The sequence below is a fragment of the Tamandua tetradactyla genome, chromosome 23 (genome assembly GCF_023851605.1).
Source record: "Tamandua tetradactyla isolate mTamTet1 chromosome 23, mTamTet1.pri, whole genome shotgun sequence".
In the NCBI taxonomy this organism is placed as follows: domain Eukaryota; kingdom Metazoa; phylum Chordata; class Mammalia; order Pilosa; family Myrmecophagidae; genus Tamandua; species Tamandua tetradactyla.
Genome location: NC_135349.1, coordinates 12,170,531 through 12,183,987, shown reverse-complemented (window position 1 = coordinate 12,183,987; position 13,457 = coordinate 12,170,531). Strand labels below are relative to the sequence as shown.

At 41.0% G+C, this 13,457-nt stretch overlaps 1 protein-coding gene across 1 annotated transcript in view; it reads right to left on the bottom strand.

Moving 5' to 3' along the window:
• GTF2I (general transcription factor IIi) overlaps positions 1-12,789 on the bottom strand; it is a 126,130-nt gene extending 113,341 nt beyond the window's left edge. The window contains exon 1 of the mRNA XM_077140987.1: positions 12,407-12,789. The gene's annotated coding sequence lies outside the window, so the exon portion shown is untranslated. The remainder of the gene's footprint in view (positions 1-12,406) is intronic.
• Positions 12,790-13,457: the final 668 nt, after the last annotated feature.

The window sequence follows — 13,457 nt, the reverse complement described above, 5'->3', positions numbered from 1 at the left end:
TGAGGATTAAATGAGTTAATGTGAGTGGTACTTAGAACAGAAAATTCACAACAAGCTCTCAAAAAATGTTACTAGTTATTGTCATTGATATTGATGCCCAACCCTCTCTGACTTTGAGGTATCCTTCAACAGAAAGCTTGACACTTTTAAAGAAAAAAATTTCTATTATTGGACTAGTTTAAAATTAGTTCTTATAATGAACCAAAAATATGTCTCTTTGTCACTTCTGCCTCCTAGAAAAAAGGAGGGGAAATACTTCGGGGTCTCTCCACAAGTATTCTATCAAAATTAAGCATCCCCAGGTATGTCCCATGATTCTAAATGTGACTTGACTTTTAAAACATTCTACATCCTCATCGTTCTCCACACATCTCTAGTTTGTCCAGATAATGTGCCAGAACTGAACATAGTATTTCAGATAAGAACAGTTCCCCAGAAACTGCACTAGGACCTGTAAGTCCCTAGGTTTTTATAATCCTTGCCTATTAACACAGAACGATATTATAATTCACATTTCTAAGAGGTTATCTCCATAGGATTCACAGGTATTTTCAAATGGGAAACAACTGTTGAAAGGGGTAGATCACAAATTCAAAATTAAGTTGGTGTTTCATTCTAAAGGATCTGTTTACAATTATTAAATATCAGGACACAAAATATCACAACTTACATTATTCTATAATGTACATTAATATATATACTTCTACAGACATGAGAAGGAGCCAGAGGACCCATTTTAGTCTATTTGACTTTCCCTAATTTTTAGAAGTTTTATATACAGTATTATAATGGCAATTATTTAGGAATAAAATTAAAAATTCCTAAAAAGAAATCTTTGATCAAGATTGATTTTTCAATCAAGACTTTTAAATTCCTATAGCAAACTATAAAGCTATACATATCTTTTTTTTTTGGTGGGGGGGATCAAACCAGCTCTCCCACATGGCAGGCGAGCATTCTACCTGTGAACCACCCATGCACCCAATACATGCATTTTAAGATACTAAATTCATTTCCGTCTGTAGGAAGAGAGAGCTGGCAATTTTATATCAAGGTCCTTCCAGAAGGGATAAATTTGAAGAGATAAGATTTTATTTGCAATTGGGTTATAGTCAATAAAACGTTTGTATAATCCAGGGGTGAATGTCTCCCTGACAGCCTGGGAGATGACTTCCAGGGATGAGTCTGGCCCTGGCACCATGGGATCAACAATTCCATCCTGATCAAAAGGGGGAAAAAAGCGTAGCTAATACGCTTTTTTACCAGTGGCAGGGAGAGTTCAAATAAAGTCAAGAGGCTACTCTGGGGTACATGAGTAGTTCAGTAGTTAGAATGCCTGCCTTCCCAGGGTTCCGATTTCCAGACCATGCACAAAAAATAAATAAATAAATAAAAATAAAGAGGCTACTTTGGAGGTCACTCTTACATAAGCTTTAGTTAGACATTGCTACCTATCATAACTTGCCAACCCCAACCAAAACTATTCCAGCCAATCCTAAGAATACTTATGGCAAAATAAAGGATTCTACAAAGGTTCCATGCACTAGGGTAACTTTCCTGAAACCTACAACCTCCAAATCGGTCCCCGGACCAGGTAAATCCTGAAACCCAGCCCAGCCACTTTAGAACATCAGCTAGTTCCATCTCCCTAACCCCATATTATTGATAGCCCCTTCCAACGTGAAAAAGTTAGAATGGCCGTAGCCCAAATAACCCTGAAGAGTGGGATGGAAAGATCAAACGTGTTGATGGAGCTCCATAGAGAAGGTAGGGTTTAACAAAAGAAATATGACTGTTGAACCATTAAATCGATAGCTTCTTTTAGTCTCCACTATCTTAGAGCAGCTGGAAGTAAATAAAAACCTAAAATTGCAGAACTGTAACCCATATCAAACTGAAATCTGTTCTACAACTAATTGTTGTGCTGTGCTTTGAAATTTATTGCTTGTTGTATATATGTTATTTTTCACAAAAAAGAAAAAAGTCAACTGTGATGATAAATGCACAGCTATATAATATCATGAACCACTGATTATACATTTTAGATGATTACACAGTGTTCTAGTTTGCTAGCTGCTTGGTTCAAGAAGGCCATTGAAGTTCAGGGTTTCTCTCTCAAGTGGGAGGGCACATGGAGAGGACAGTCAGAGTTTCTCTCTCATTTGGAAAGGCCCATGGTGAACACGGTCAGGGTTCCTCTCTCATCTGGAAGGATACAAGGCTAACACGGCATCATCTGCTAGCTTCTTCTCTCCTGGCTCTCGGTTTCATGAAGCTCCCCAGGAGGCATTTTCCTTCTTCATCTCCAAAGGTTGCTGGCTGGTGGACTCTGCTTCTCGCGGCTACATCGTTCTGTTTTGCTCTCTCTGAATCTCCTTCATTCTCCAAAATGTTTCCTCTTTTACAGGACTTCAGAAACTAATCAAGACCCACTCGAATGGGTGGAGACATGTCATCACCTAATCTAGCTTAACAACGACTCTTGATTAAATCATATCTCCAGGGAGATGATCTACAGTCTCAAACATACAGCATTGAATAGGGATTAGAAATCTAATCTGCCTTTACAAAATGCAATTAGGATTAAAATATGACTTCTCTAGGGTACATACATCATTTCAAACCAGCACACACGGTATGTGAATATATAATATACAGCAACAAAAAAAATTCAAAAAAGTTACCAGTGGCTGGGGGGAGGGGAAAAGAAAGAATGAGTAGTAGGTTAGTGGGGGTAGAGTTTCTATTTAAGGTTATGAAAAGTAAGGGTAATAGATAACGATATGAGTGGAACAGTATCGTGATTGTAATTACTACTACTGAGTTGTACGTTTGAAAATGGTTAAAATGGGCAATTTTGAGTTGTATATTTGTTGTTATAATAAAACATTTTTTTAAAACATAAGAAAATAAGAGGGCTAGCAAACTGTAGGCTTAGCTTAATAGTATTTCCATCTTCAAATAATAAAAAGTTGAAATTATAGAGAAAATAGTCACAAAATAAATAAATCACTGCTTTGAAATAAAGTAAATGCATCTTTTAAAGCCTAAAATTCCACTCTTAATTGTACAAGTATCGATATCTGATTGCATCAATCAGAGTATATTTACTTCACACCCATTCAGATAGCTATTCTTAAAAAAAAGTAAAAAAGGGTTGGAAAAGGAGAAGAAACAGAAACCCTGTACATTACTGGTACAAATGTAAAATGGTGCAGATGCTATGGAAAACAGCTTGAGAGTTCTTTAAAAAGTTATACACATTTATCTTATGATCTGGCAATCCCACTTCTAGAGACATACCCAAAACAACTGAAAGCAGGGACTCGAACAGATATTTCTACACTAATGCTCACAAAAGCATTATCCATAACAGTCAAAAGATGAAAGTGAGTGGTCCAACAGTGGCTCAGAGGCAAAATTCTCATCCGTTATGCCAGAGACCTGGGTTTCCTTCCCAGAGCCTTCCCATGCAGGGAGGGGGGCAGATGTGATGAAAGTGACCCAAATGTTCATCTGAATGGATAAGCAAAATGTGGTATTATACATACAATGGACTATTTACTATTCAGCCATAAAAAGGAATGAAGTTCTGATACAAACTACAACATGGCTAACCCCTGAAGAAACTGTATTGAGTGAAAAAAGCCAGACACAAAAGGATAAATATACTATCTCACTTATAAGATGGGAATTTGTGTTACATGTATTTTTGCCAAAAGAATTTTAAAAAATTTTTTTAATAAATTCCAAAAGTCACCTTATTCTAAATAACCTAAAAAAGGAAACTGGACAAATTGAGTTAAAGATTTCTCACCCTGAAACTCTCCATAAGTAATATAATTTGCCCATTCCACTATTTTCCAAGTAAACAACAGCAGTTAAATAAATCTTTGTTTGTGTCCCAGGGACAGTACACAATGCTTAAGACCCTGCCCAGAAGACCCTCAATGTGCTGGGGAATAATCGAGTACTGTTGCAAATATAATAAAGGTTCTTGTTTTTTCAAAGCTTAAAATACATTAAATACATAAGGTCAACAGTGAATAAGTTCAAGCACTAAATTTACAGAAAACTTCCTACAGGTGAGACTGCAGCTAAACAAAAATTATGAAAATAAGTACATTCAAAGGGCATATCTATTGTGAGGCATGTAGCTAGGTGAACGAAACTTGAGGACAGTATGTTGAAAGAAACGTCAGAAACAAAAAGACAAATATTGTCATGCCTCACTCATACGGACTAACTATAATATAAGCACTCAGAGAATTGAAGTCGAGAACACAGGTTATCAGGCTGGAATCTATTGTAAAGGGTTCTAAATTGTAAGCTCTGAACAGCAGTCATATCTATTCTAGAGTTGTAACTCATTTATAAATTCTGAGATGCTGAGCTATTTGAATACAACCTGGTCGTTTCCTGAAACTTTGGGTATTTATGTGACACCTGAGACTCAGAGTGAGAGCTATGAAGCCATGAAAGTCAGCACTATCCCATACAGCAACTGTTCAAAAAGTTGAAAAAGTGGTAAGACTTCGACTAGAGATATGGATAAAGCTGATCTGGAAAGGTCTAAGGTAAATCAGAATACAGGGTAAAGGATAATATGGTCCAAATATTTTAAAACTTCAACTTGAATGTGAGACCAAAGGAAGAGTTGTTTACTTGGTGCAAAATTCGTATTTTGGGGAGTACTTATCTAATTTAACTTGTATTTTTAATTTGAACACCATAATTACATGGAATCTTCAACAGGAAGTGAGATCTTATTGGTTTGTACAGGTTAGTGTGATGCATCCCACAGTGATCTGGGCAGAGAACAAAAGTCCCCTTGGGGCCCTGGGGAGAAAGAAGGAAATGTTAAACTTCCCCATCTGGGGAATTCCTGATAATTCTCACAAGCACTGGGAACAACCCATTTGTTCTAGTTTGCTAGCTGCCAGAATACAATATACCAGAAATGGAATGGCTTCTGAAAAAGGGGAATTTAATGAATTGCTAGTTTACAGTTCTAAGACCAAGAAAATGTCCCAATTAAAACAAGTTTATAGAAATGTCCAATCAAAGGCATCCATCCAGGGAAAGATACCTTGGTTCAAGAAGACTGATAAAGTTCAGGGTTTCTCTCTCAAGTGAGAAGGCATATGGTGAACACAGTCAGGGCTTCTCTCTCAGCTGGAAGGGCACACAGCAAACATGGCATCATCTGCTAGATTCTTCTCCTGGCTTCCTGTTACATGAAGCTCTCCAGGAGGCATTTTCCTTCTTCATCTCCAAAGGTTGCTGGCTGGTGGACTCTGCTTCTCATGACTGCGTCATTCTGCCCTACTCTCTTCTGAATCTTCTTCATTCTCCAAAATGTTTCCTCTTTTATAGGACTCCAGAAACTTATTAAGACTCACCCAAATGGGTGGAGACATGCTGTCACCTAATCCAGCTTAACAACCACTCTTGATTAAATCACATCTCCAAGGAGATGATCTGATTACAGTTTCAAATATACACTATTGAATAGGTATTATTCTGCCTTTATGCAATGGGATTTAGATTAAAACATGGCTTTTCTAGGGGACTTACATCCTTTCAAACCAGCATACCATTCAATAGGCTAAGCTCTCAATCTTGGGGTTCACCCCTATGAAACTTATTTCTGCAAAGGAGAAGCTAAGGCCTGCTTATAATTATGCCTAAGAGTTACCCCCAGAGAACCTCTCTTGTCATTCAGATGTGGCCTCTCTAAGCCAACTTTCCAGGTGAACTCACTGCCCTCCTCCTAGGAGGGACCTGACTCCCTGGGGTCTAACTCTCCCTGGCAACGTGGGACAGGACTCCCACGGGATGAGCCAAGAGAGACCCAGCATCATGGGATTGAGAGAGCCTCCTTAACCAAAAGGGTGAAGAGAGAAATGAGACAAAATAAAGTGTCAGTAGCTGAGAGATTTCAGATGAGAGGTTATCCTGGAAATTATCCTTATGTATTATATAGCTATCCCTTTTTAATTTGTGGTGTATTGGAGTGGCTAGAGGTAAGTACCTGAAACTGTTGAACTGTATTCCAGAAGCCTTGATTCTTGAAGACAACTATATAACTATACAGCTTTTACAATGTGCCTGTGTGATTGCGAAAACCTTGTGGCTGATGCTCTACTTTATCCAAGGTATTGACAGATGAGTACAAAGATAAGGACAAAAAATAAACAACAGGGGGAAATATGGATAAAAAAAAAAATTGGGTAGATTGAAATAACAGTGGTCAACTGAAAGAGGATATATGAGTTTTTCCCTTTTATTTCTTTTCCTGGAGTGATACAAATGCTATAAAAATGATAATGGTATTGAGTGCACAACTATGTGATGATATAAATCTATAGGAAAAAATTTTTAACTTGGTGTTAAAAAATAGTATGCTCTGTAAGGACTGTGCAAATGGGATAAACACACACAGAGAGGTCGGGCCATGGCGGCTCAGCAGGTAGGGTTCTCACCTGCCAGGCTGGAGACCCAGGTTCACTTTCTGGTACCTGCCCATGTGAAAAAAAAAACACACACACAGAGCAAGCCTTAATGGCTCTTAAAAGTTTCGGACATATGCAGACAGAAAATTTCATAGGATTTATCCAACCAGGGCTCACTAACTGGACACCAAAAATAAGACCAACTATTCTCTATTCTCCACTCCTTCTCTAACTATAACATCCCATGATATAATCATATACATTACTAAAAAAAAAAAACCCACACACTATTTCATTTGTCATACTATAAGAACAAAAACTTCAAAAATCTTAAGGAACCACTTGGAAGAAAGGAGTTCAGGGTAGAAACAACAGAAGATACAAATGTATTCTTCATAGAGGGAGCAAACTCATTTTATATGGTTTTTCTATGCCAGTGCGAAATTTGTTCAAATCCATCCAAATTCTTCAATGCCAAAGAAGGCACTGAAAATACAGGAACAAGAAGTGAAGCTAATAGATCTCCTTGTAATTCTTCAGCCAATTATCAAAGTAATTCCAGTACTAGGGTCAATTTTTCTGCCATTTCCTCATATATAATGTAGGTATAATACACGCTGTCATCCTCCTCAGTGAAATCATCATTTCACGAATGAGATAATGTAACTGAAGTGTTTTAAAGTTTGAGGCTAAGGCCAGTTATTACTTTTAGTTCAGTTCCAATACCTCGCTTATTTTCTTGAAACCAACTGTGGTCTGCAAACCCAATCGAGTTGCTCCTTTTATCTATGATATGGACAGATGAGTAAAAAATATAGATTAAAAATAAATAAATAATAGGGGGAACAAATGTTAAATTAGCTAGAGGGAAATACTAGTGGTCAATGAAAGGGAGGGGTAAGTGGTATGGTATGTATGAGTTTTTTCTTTTTATTTCTTTTTCTGGAGTGATGTAAATGTTCTGAGAAATGATCATTGTGATGATACTGTGAGACACTGTTTGCACACAAAGTATGGAATGTTCATACATTAAGAATGTTCGTGTTGTATGTTGATTAGTTTTATTAATAAAAAAATTTTTTAAATAACCCAATCTAGACAAAATTCTATTAAACAGTAAGAGCTATATCTTGATATGACAAATTCTTTACAATGAACAATATATAAGCAATGTTCTCTCAGATTTCATCAAACTGTCAATTTCTAATAAAAACATTTACATGAGGTGGGCTGGCCACAAATAAGATAGCTAATTTTTTCTCACCTCTTTTAACTGCCTTATAAAGGCAAAGAAATTGCAATTGCCCTTTCAACTCCTTTACTAGTTTTTATCTCAAATATATCAACCAAGAAAAGTATCTACTGCCTCAAAAATTTATGGTTCACGGTAAGGTGAAATTATGTGCTGGACAATCAATTCTAGAAAGTTAGTTTTCAACTATAAATTCACTGTTTGAGAGGTGAACATGATCACCTTTCATTAATTATACAAATTCAGGTATTCCACAAATGCGATGCAACAGTCAGGGGACTGCAGGAGAGTAACACTGTCTCAGTATTATCAGTAAAAATTTTACTGAGAAAATTTAATTTCTCAAAATGATTTATCACAATAGCATTTTATGGCTAATACATATTGAAATGCTAGACCATTCCAAGCACTTAAACTCATATAATCTTCATAACAACTGTAAGAGAGAAACAGGTTCTATGATTAGCCTTTTTTTTTAAAATAGGGAAACTGAGTCACAAAGATGTGAAGCCCAAGAGCACACAGCCAGGATGCGGTGAGAACAAGGATTTAAATCCACTCCACACAGGTTGATTTTAGAACTTTTGGCTATAACCACCAGGCTAGGCTTCCTCTTATCAAATTCATTTTACCTCTCAAATTACCTCTCAAATTACACTTTTTAAATAAAATAATCCTTAAAATCTTGTATTTCTTAACTTGAACCAATCCTACAACAATTCTGCTGATACTCTTGGTCAGGCCATAACTAACCCTACTTTCTCACTAGGTCAAAAGTTGGTAAAAACAAATGAGTAGTACCAGAAAATCAACAAGAAACAAACATGAGATACCAAGACAAGGATTGTAGAAACAAAAAGAAAAACAAACAAACAAGAAAAGGGCTTTGGGGAGGAAAAGCAAGAAGGACAAAAGAGGAAAGAACCAGGAATTAAGAAAACCAAGTTAATACCTCCAGCAACTCCAATGATTTAGCCACATCATTTTCATAGTAGACACACATCCTCTAAAATATTAATTTTTCATTTTACTCCCCTAGTAAGGAAATCTCAGCTACACACTGGTAAAACGTGTATTATTCTTTATATTGCTATATTGTCATTTTAAGCATACTGATAACAGAACTACAATTATAATAAGCAACTGTATTTCCTACTTTCTTCTGGTTAGTAACAACGAATAAGCTTTGCTGATGGTCAGACAACATGGTGACTGTAACACTAAACTGTATACTTGAAAGTGGTTAAAATAGGAAATTTTCTGTTCTGAATGTTATCACATTAAAAAATAATAAGAGAAACATAGCCAAGTGTCACACTTTTAAGCACAACATTAAGACATTCACGGTTATGGATTGCACGTAACAGATACTTTTTCTAAAAAAGTCACATGGAAAGCAAATAAGTAAACTAAACTCAAATAAATACCTGAAGAAAAATGTGACCAATGATCTTTAAGTAAATTGCTATTGATAAAATTTCGACAATTACCTTTAGGTAAAAGGTCTCAAACATTTCCAAAAAAGTGAAACATCATTCTCAGAGTATTATTTCTCAAACAACTCTTCAAAAGAAAAAAAAAGAAAGAAAAGAAAAAGCTTTCCCTTAAACATACACAAAAATTACTTGCCATGGGTTTATGACAGTGGTAGGGCACCCAGCAGTTAGGAAGAGAACTGTGATGTTAAAACACACACATACACACAAACACACCCTATTTTCAAAAAGAAGGAAACAGTTGGTATAAATGAGTTAGAACGCAATGCTAATCACCACTAATAATTTTCCAAACTTTTATTTACAAATTCTTTAGATAAGAACAACCTGGAATAGGGACCTTACCTTTCTTGTTTTCCAACACACCATCCATTTACCGATCAAAAAAAATTATAGAGCATTATAGACAGAAAATAGATTAAAGGTTACCCAAGTTATGGGGAATAACTGCCTAATAGGTAAAGAGAGTCTATTTCAGGTGATAAACTTTTAGTAATGGAAGGTGACGACGGTAGCACACCTGTACAAGTAACTAATGTCACTGAATTGTACATTAAAAAATGGTTAAAATGACAAATCTTCTCACCAAATTTTTAAAAATCTAACCAATAAACCTCGTTGAATTCTGTGCAAAAGAAAAAACTCTTTGAACATAATTTTAAGCTAATATTCCTCCTACCTAACCTAATTACTTTCTCCAGAAATACATTATAAATTTTCTTAATTTAAATATAAATATTTTAAGTGTAGGAAAAACTAAAAATCTTTTCTCAAAAATACTTGTTCCCCAAGGAAAAAGCACCAAAAGCCTACATTTTATTACAAAGTTTTTGTATTCTTAAAGTAAGCCAAGATGACATAGTTCCTATTTTATTCTGCACTTAAATATACCATCTCTTTTTAAACTGAAGATTTAGTAAACTTTTAATTTTGTAATCCCAACCAAACAAAAAAAGAAAATCTTAACTCTTAGTTTCTCAAGCAATCTACAATAGGCAGTCCTAATTACCTTTCTAGTTCTTTAAAATCTTTAGTTAAAGTCGGGCGGTGTGATGGTGGCTCCGGGGCAGAATTCTCGCCTGCCATGCCGCAGAGACCCGAGTTCGTTTCCCGGGTGAAAAAGTCAAGAAAACCTAGCATCCAAAACAAATTTTCCTTTTTCACCTTCGTGAAAAAAGTATACTCCCTGAAGCAGCAGCAGCAGCACTATCTGTAACTTGGAAGTGCAAATTTGTGGCCCCACCCCACAACTACAGAATCACACTTTCTAGGGTGGGGCCCAGCATTCTGTGTTTAAATACCCCTCTGGGGATACTGAAGCACCCTGGAGTTGGAGAACCACTAGGCTTAAAAATCAATTAGCGGGCAGGCCTCAGTGGCTCAGCAGGCAGAGTTCTTGCCTGCCATGCCTGAGACCTAGGTTCGCTTCCCGGTGCCTGCCCAAGCGGGGGTGGAAAAAAAAAAAAAAAGAATCCTACGGTCTAGGTTCAAATCTCGATAACCAAGGTTTACCTGCTGGGTAAGCTAAGGATAAATTACCTAACTACTCTAGACTTGCTCCTCATCTATAAAATGGGAATTACAGGTTAGTTATTAAGATGAAATAAGATATACACAAAATACTTAAGCTCAATCAATGTCTGGCTCGTAAGAACCACTCATATGTCAGCAATTATTGCTATTATAGGCAAGGCACTTTAAAGGCTGCAGACTGGAGGGGGAAGACAAAGGTGCAAAATGCCTAATTCCAGCCCCTCAAAGAGTTTAACAGCTAGGATCTAGGCTAGGCACGGAACAGAAGACACAATCAAACGCACTCCTAGAACAAATAAAGACACCCTCCGAGGAGGTACAACCAAGTTCCTCTGAAGAGTAAAAAGAAACAAATTGTGACAAGATAAGAACATGTTTTAAGGAAACGATTGCATATGGACAAGAAAGATATCCACAACCTTAAAGTCATTCCAGCCTGAGGGCATAAACCAAGATTCCAGGAAGCAGACTAAACGAAAGCGCAAGGCTTTTTTAAACCCTAGTGGCTGAACAGCGGACAAAGACCAAATTACAGTAGGAAACTTAAGTCATTTTAAATGACAGGCCTCAGAAAAAGCTTCGGCCTCAAGGCATTCTAATGCACATTCTCATCTGCAAACTAACTTCCCTTTTGTTTTCCGAACACCCCAAGGCTACTTTTATGTCGGGTCGAACCTGACGCCAATCAAGCCACTGTCCGCAGCAAAGTTGAATAAAAGAAGTGAGAAGTCTGAGCAGAGCGGGCATTCCCCAGAGTGAACAGCACACGAGCTCGACTGCTAACCCGACATCTGCACATCCTCCGCCGCAAACGAAGAGCGCAAAACTATAACATAAAAAAGCCGCTGCAGCCGAAGGCCAAACTTGAATAAGGAAAGGTGGAGGAGGAAGGGGGAGGGAAGAGTATAGCGCTCTTTATTTTCTTCCTCCTCTCTAACCCCTTCTGGGCGCTGGAGGAACCCAGATGATTTCCCTGGCCTGAAGGCTGAGGTTTTCCTTCCGGTCATTGTGTTTATTTCCCCCAACGACAAGGACCCGTGGGGCAGGGGCGCTCGTCCGGCCCCGGACAAAGCCCACTCCCGGCTCCCAGGAGCCGGGAGGGGGCCAGAGGAAGCACCGCCCGCGGGCCGCAGTTACCAGGCAGCGCACAGCGCCGCCCCCGCCGGCCGCCTGGCCAATCGGGCGCATCTGCTGCCCCGGCGCAGAAGCCCCAGATACACCAGGCTAAGCGCGACCCCACCGGCTCGGGCCTGGCACCGAGCGCGCGCCCCCTCCGCCCGAGCCGGCCAATCAGGGCTGTGGGGCATGCGCAGCCCGCAGGCTCGCTCGCGCGCGGACCTCACGCGTGAGGGGCGCCCCCCATCCACCGCGCCACCCGGCGCGCGCACCCCTCCCCCATGCGCACCGAGGCGCGCGCGTGCAACTGTCGTCCTGCCGACTCCCCCTGCCCCACCCCCAACGCCCTCGTCTCGCCAGCTGCCAACTCCGCGGGGGCGTGGGGGGAGGCCTGAAGTGCCCAAAGGCTCTCTGCCGCACACACCCGGCTACTGTTCCCAGACCTTTTCTCTGTGCAGGCCCCGGCGCGGAAAAGTCTCAAATAAAAGGACCCGCTTGCAATGGCGACCGAGGACAGGGGCGGGAAAGGGGGGGATCTGACGAGATGGACTCACCCGAGAGCAGCCGCCTCCTGGCAGCGCCGGGGCTGGGGGTGCCGAAGGGAAGCGAGTGTGGGCCGCACGCCAACTGCGGCCGCCGCGGAGCAACCTCGGGCTGAGGCGAGCTGGGGAGCGGGTAGGAGGTGAGAGGGCGAGGGGCCCGTGCGTCTCGACCGAGCTCCTGTCACCGCCGCATGGCCGCCCCGGCAAGGGCCTCTCACCGCGCCTTGATCCGATCACAGGAGACGGAGGGAGAGGCCTGGGTAACCGCGGCAGGCGGGCGGCCACGGCCAAAGAGCGCGTGCGGGGAAGCGGGGGGGCGATCGGCGGCCCCTTTTCTCTGCTCTCCGAGCTTCTCTCACCCTCCTCCTCCTCCTCCTCTTTTTTTTTTAATTTTTTTTTTTTTGTTCATCGACGGCGCGCTGCGCGTGCGCGCCGGCAGCGCCGCCCAGCGGGAGTTGTAGTTCCTGACTCGTCACTACCAACGTGAAGGCGAGGGCAGCGGACTACGACTCCCAGAAAGCCGCGCGCGGGCGAGCCGCTAGCCAAGGACGAGGCGAGCGCAGCGCCCGGCCCTCTCCGGCAAGGACTGTCAATGGAGGCGCGGGTGGTGGGAGCGAGAACATGGCTGCACCTGGGGCCTGCGCGGCCGTCCGGGTGGGGGAGGGGAGTCGGGGTGAAGGAGCGAAAATCTGAGCCGGTGGTGGCTCTGGCCCCCTCCCTGCCGCGCTCCAGCCGGCCTCAGCCATCGTTCGCGTCTTGGACTTACTCTTGAGCCCGATACTCCCTACCAATTGCGAGGCCAGCCTGTCGCCCTCGGGTCTCCGCAAAGGGACTTCCTCCGCCCTGCACCACCCTCCGGGACACAAAGAACTCTTGTTAGTGTCTCCCAAGCTTGCGCAGAAAGCGACCGAAAAAGACTATTACCCCATTTTGGGACAGGCGAGGGGGTGTTGGGGTGAGGGAATCTTCTGTCTTTATCCACCACCTCCCCCCCAGGCTTTGCCCACGCTTTCTCAACGTTTAGAAGAAAAATGGGGGGAAAGTCATGGAGTGGGAGCAACAA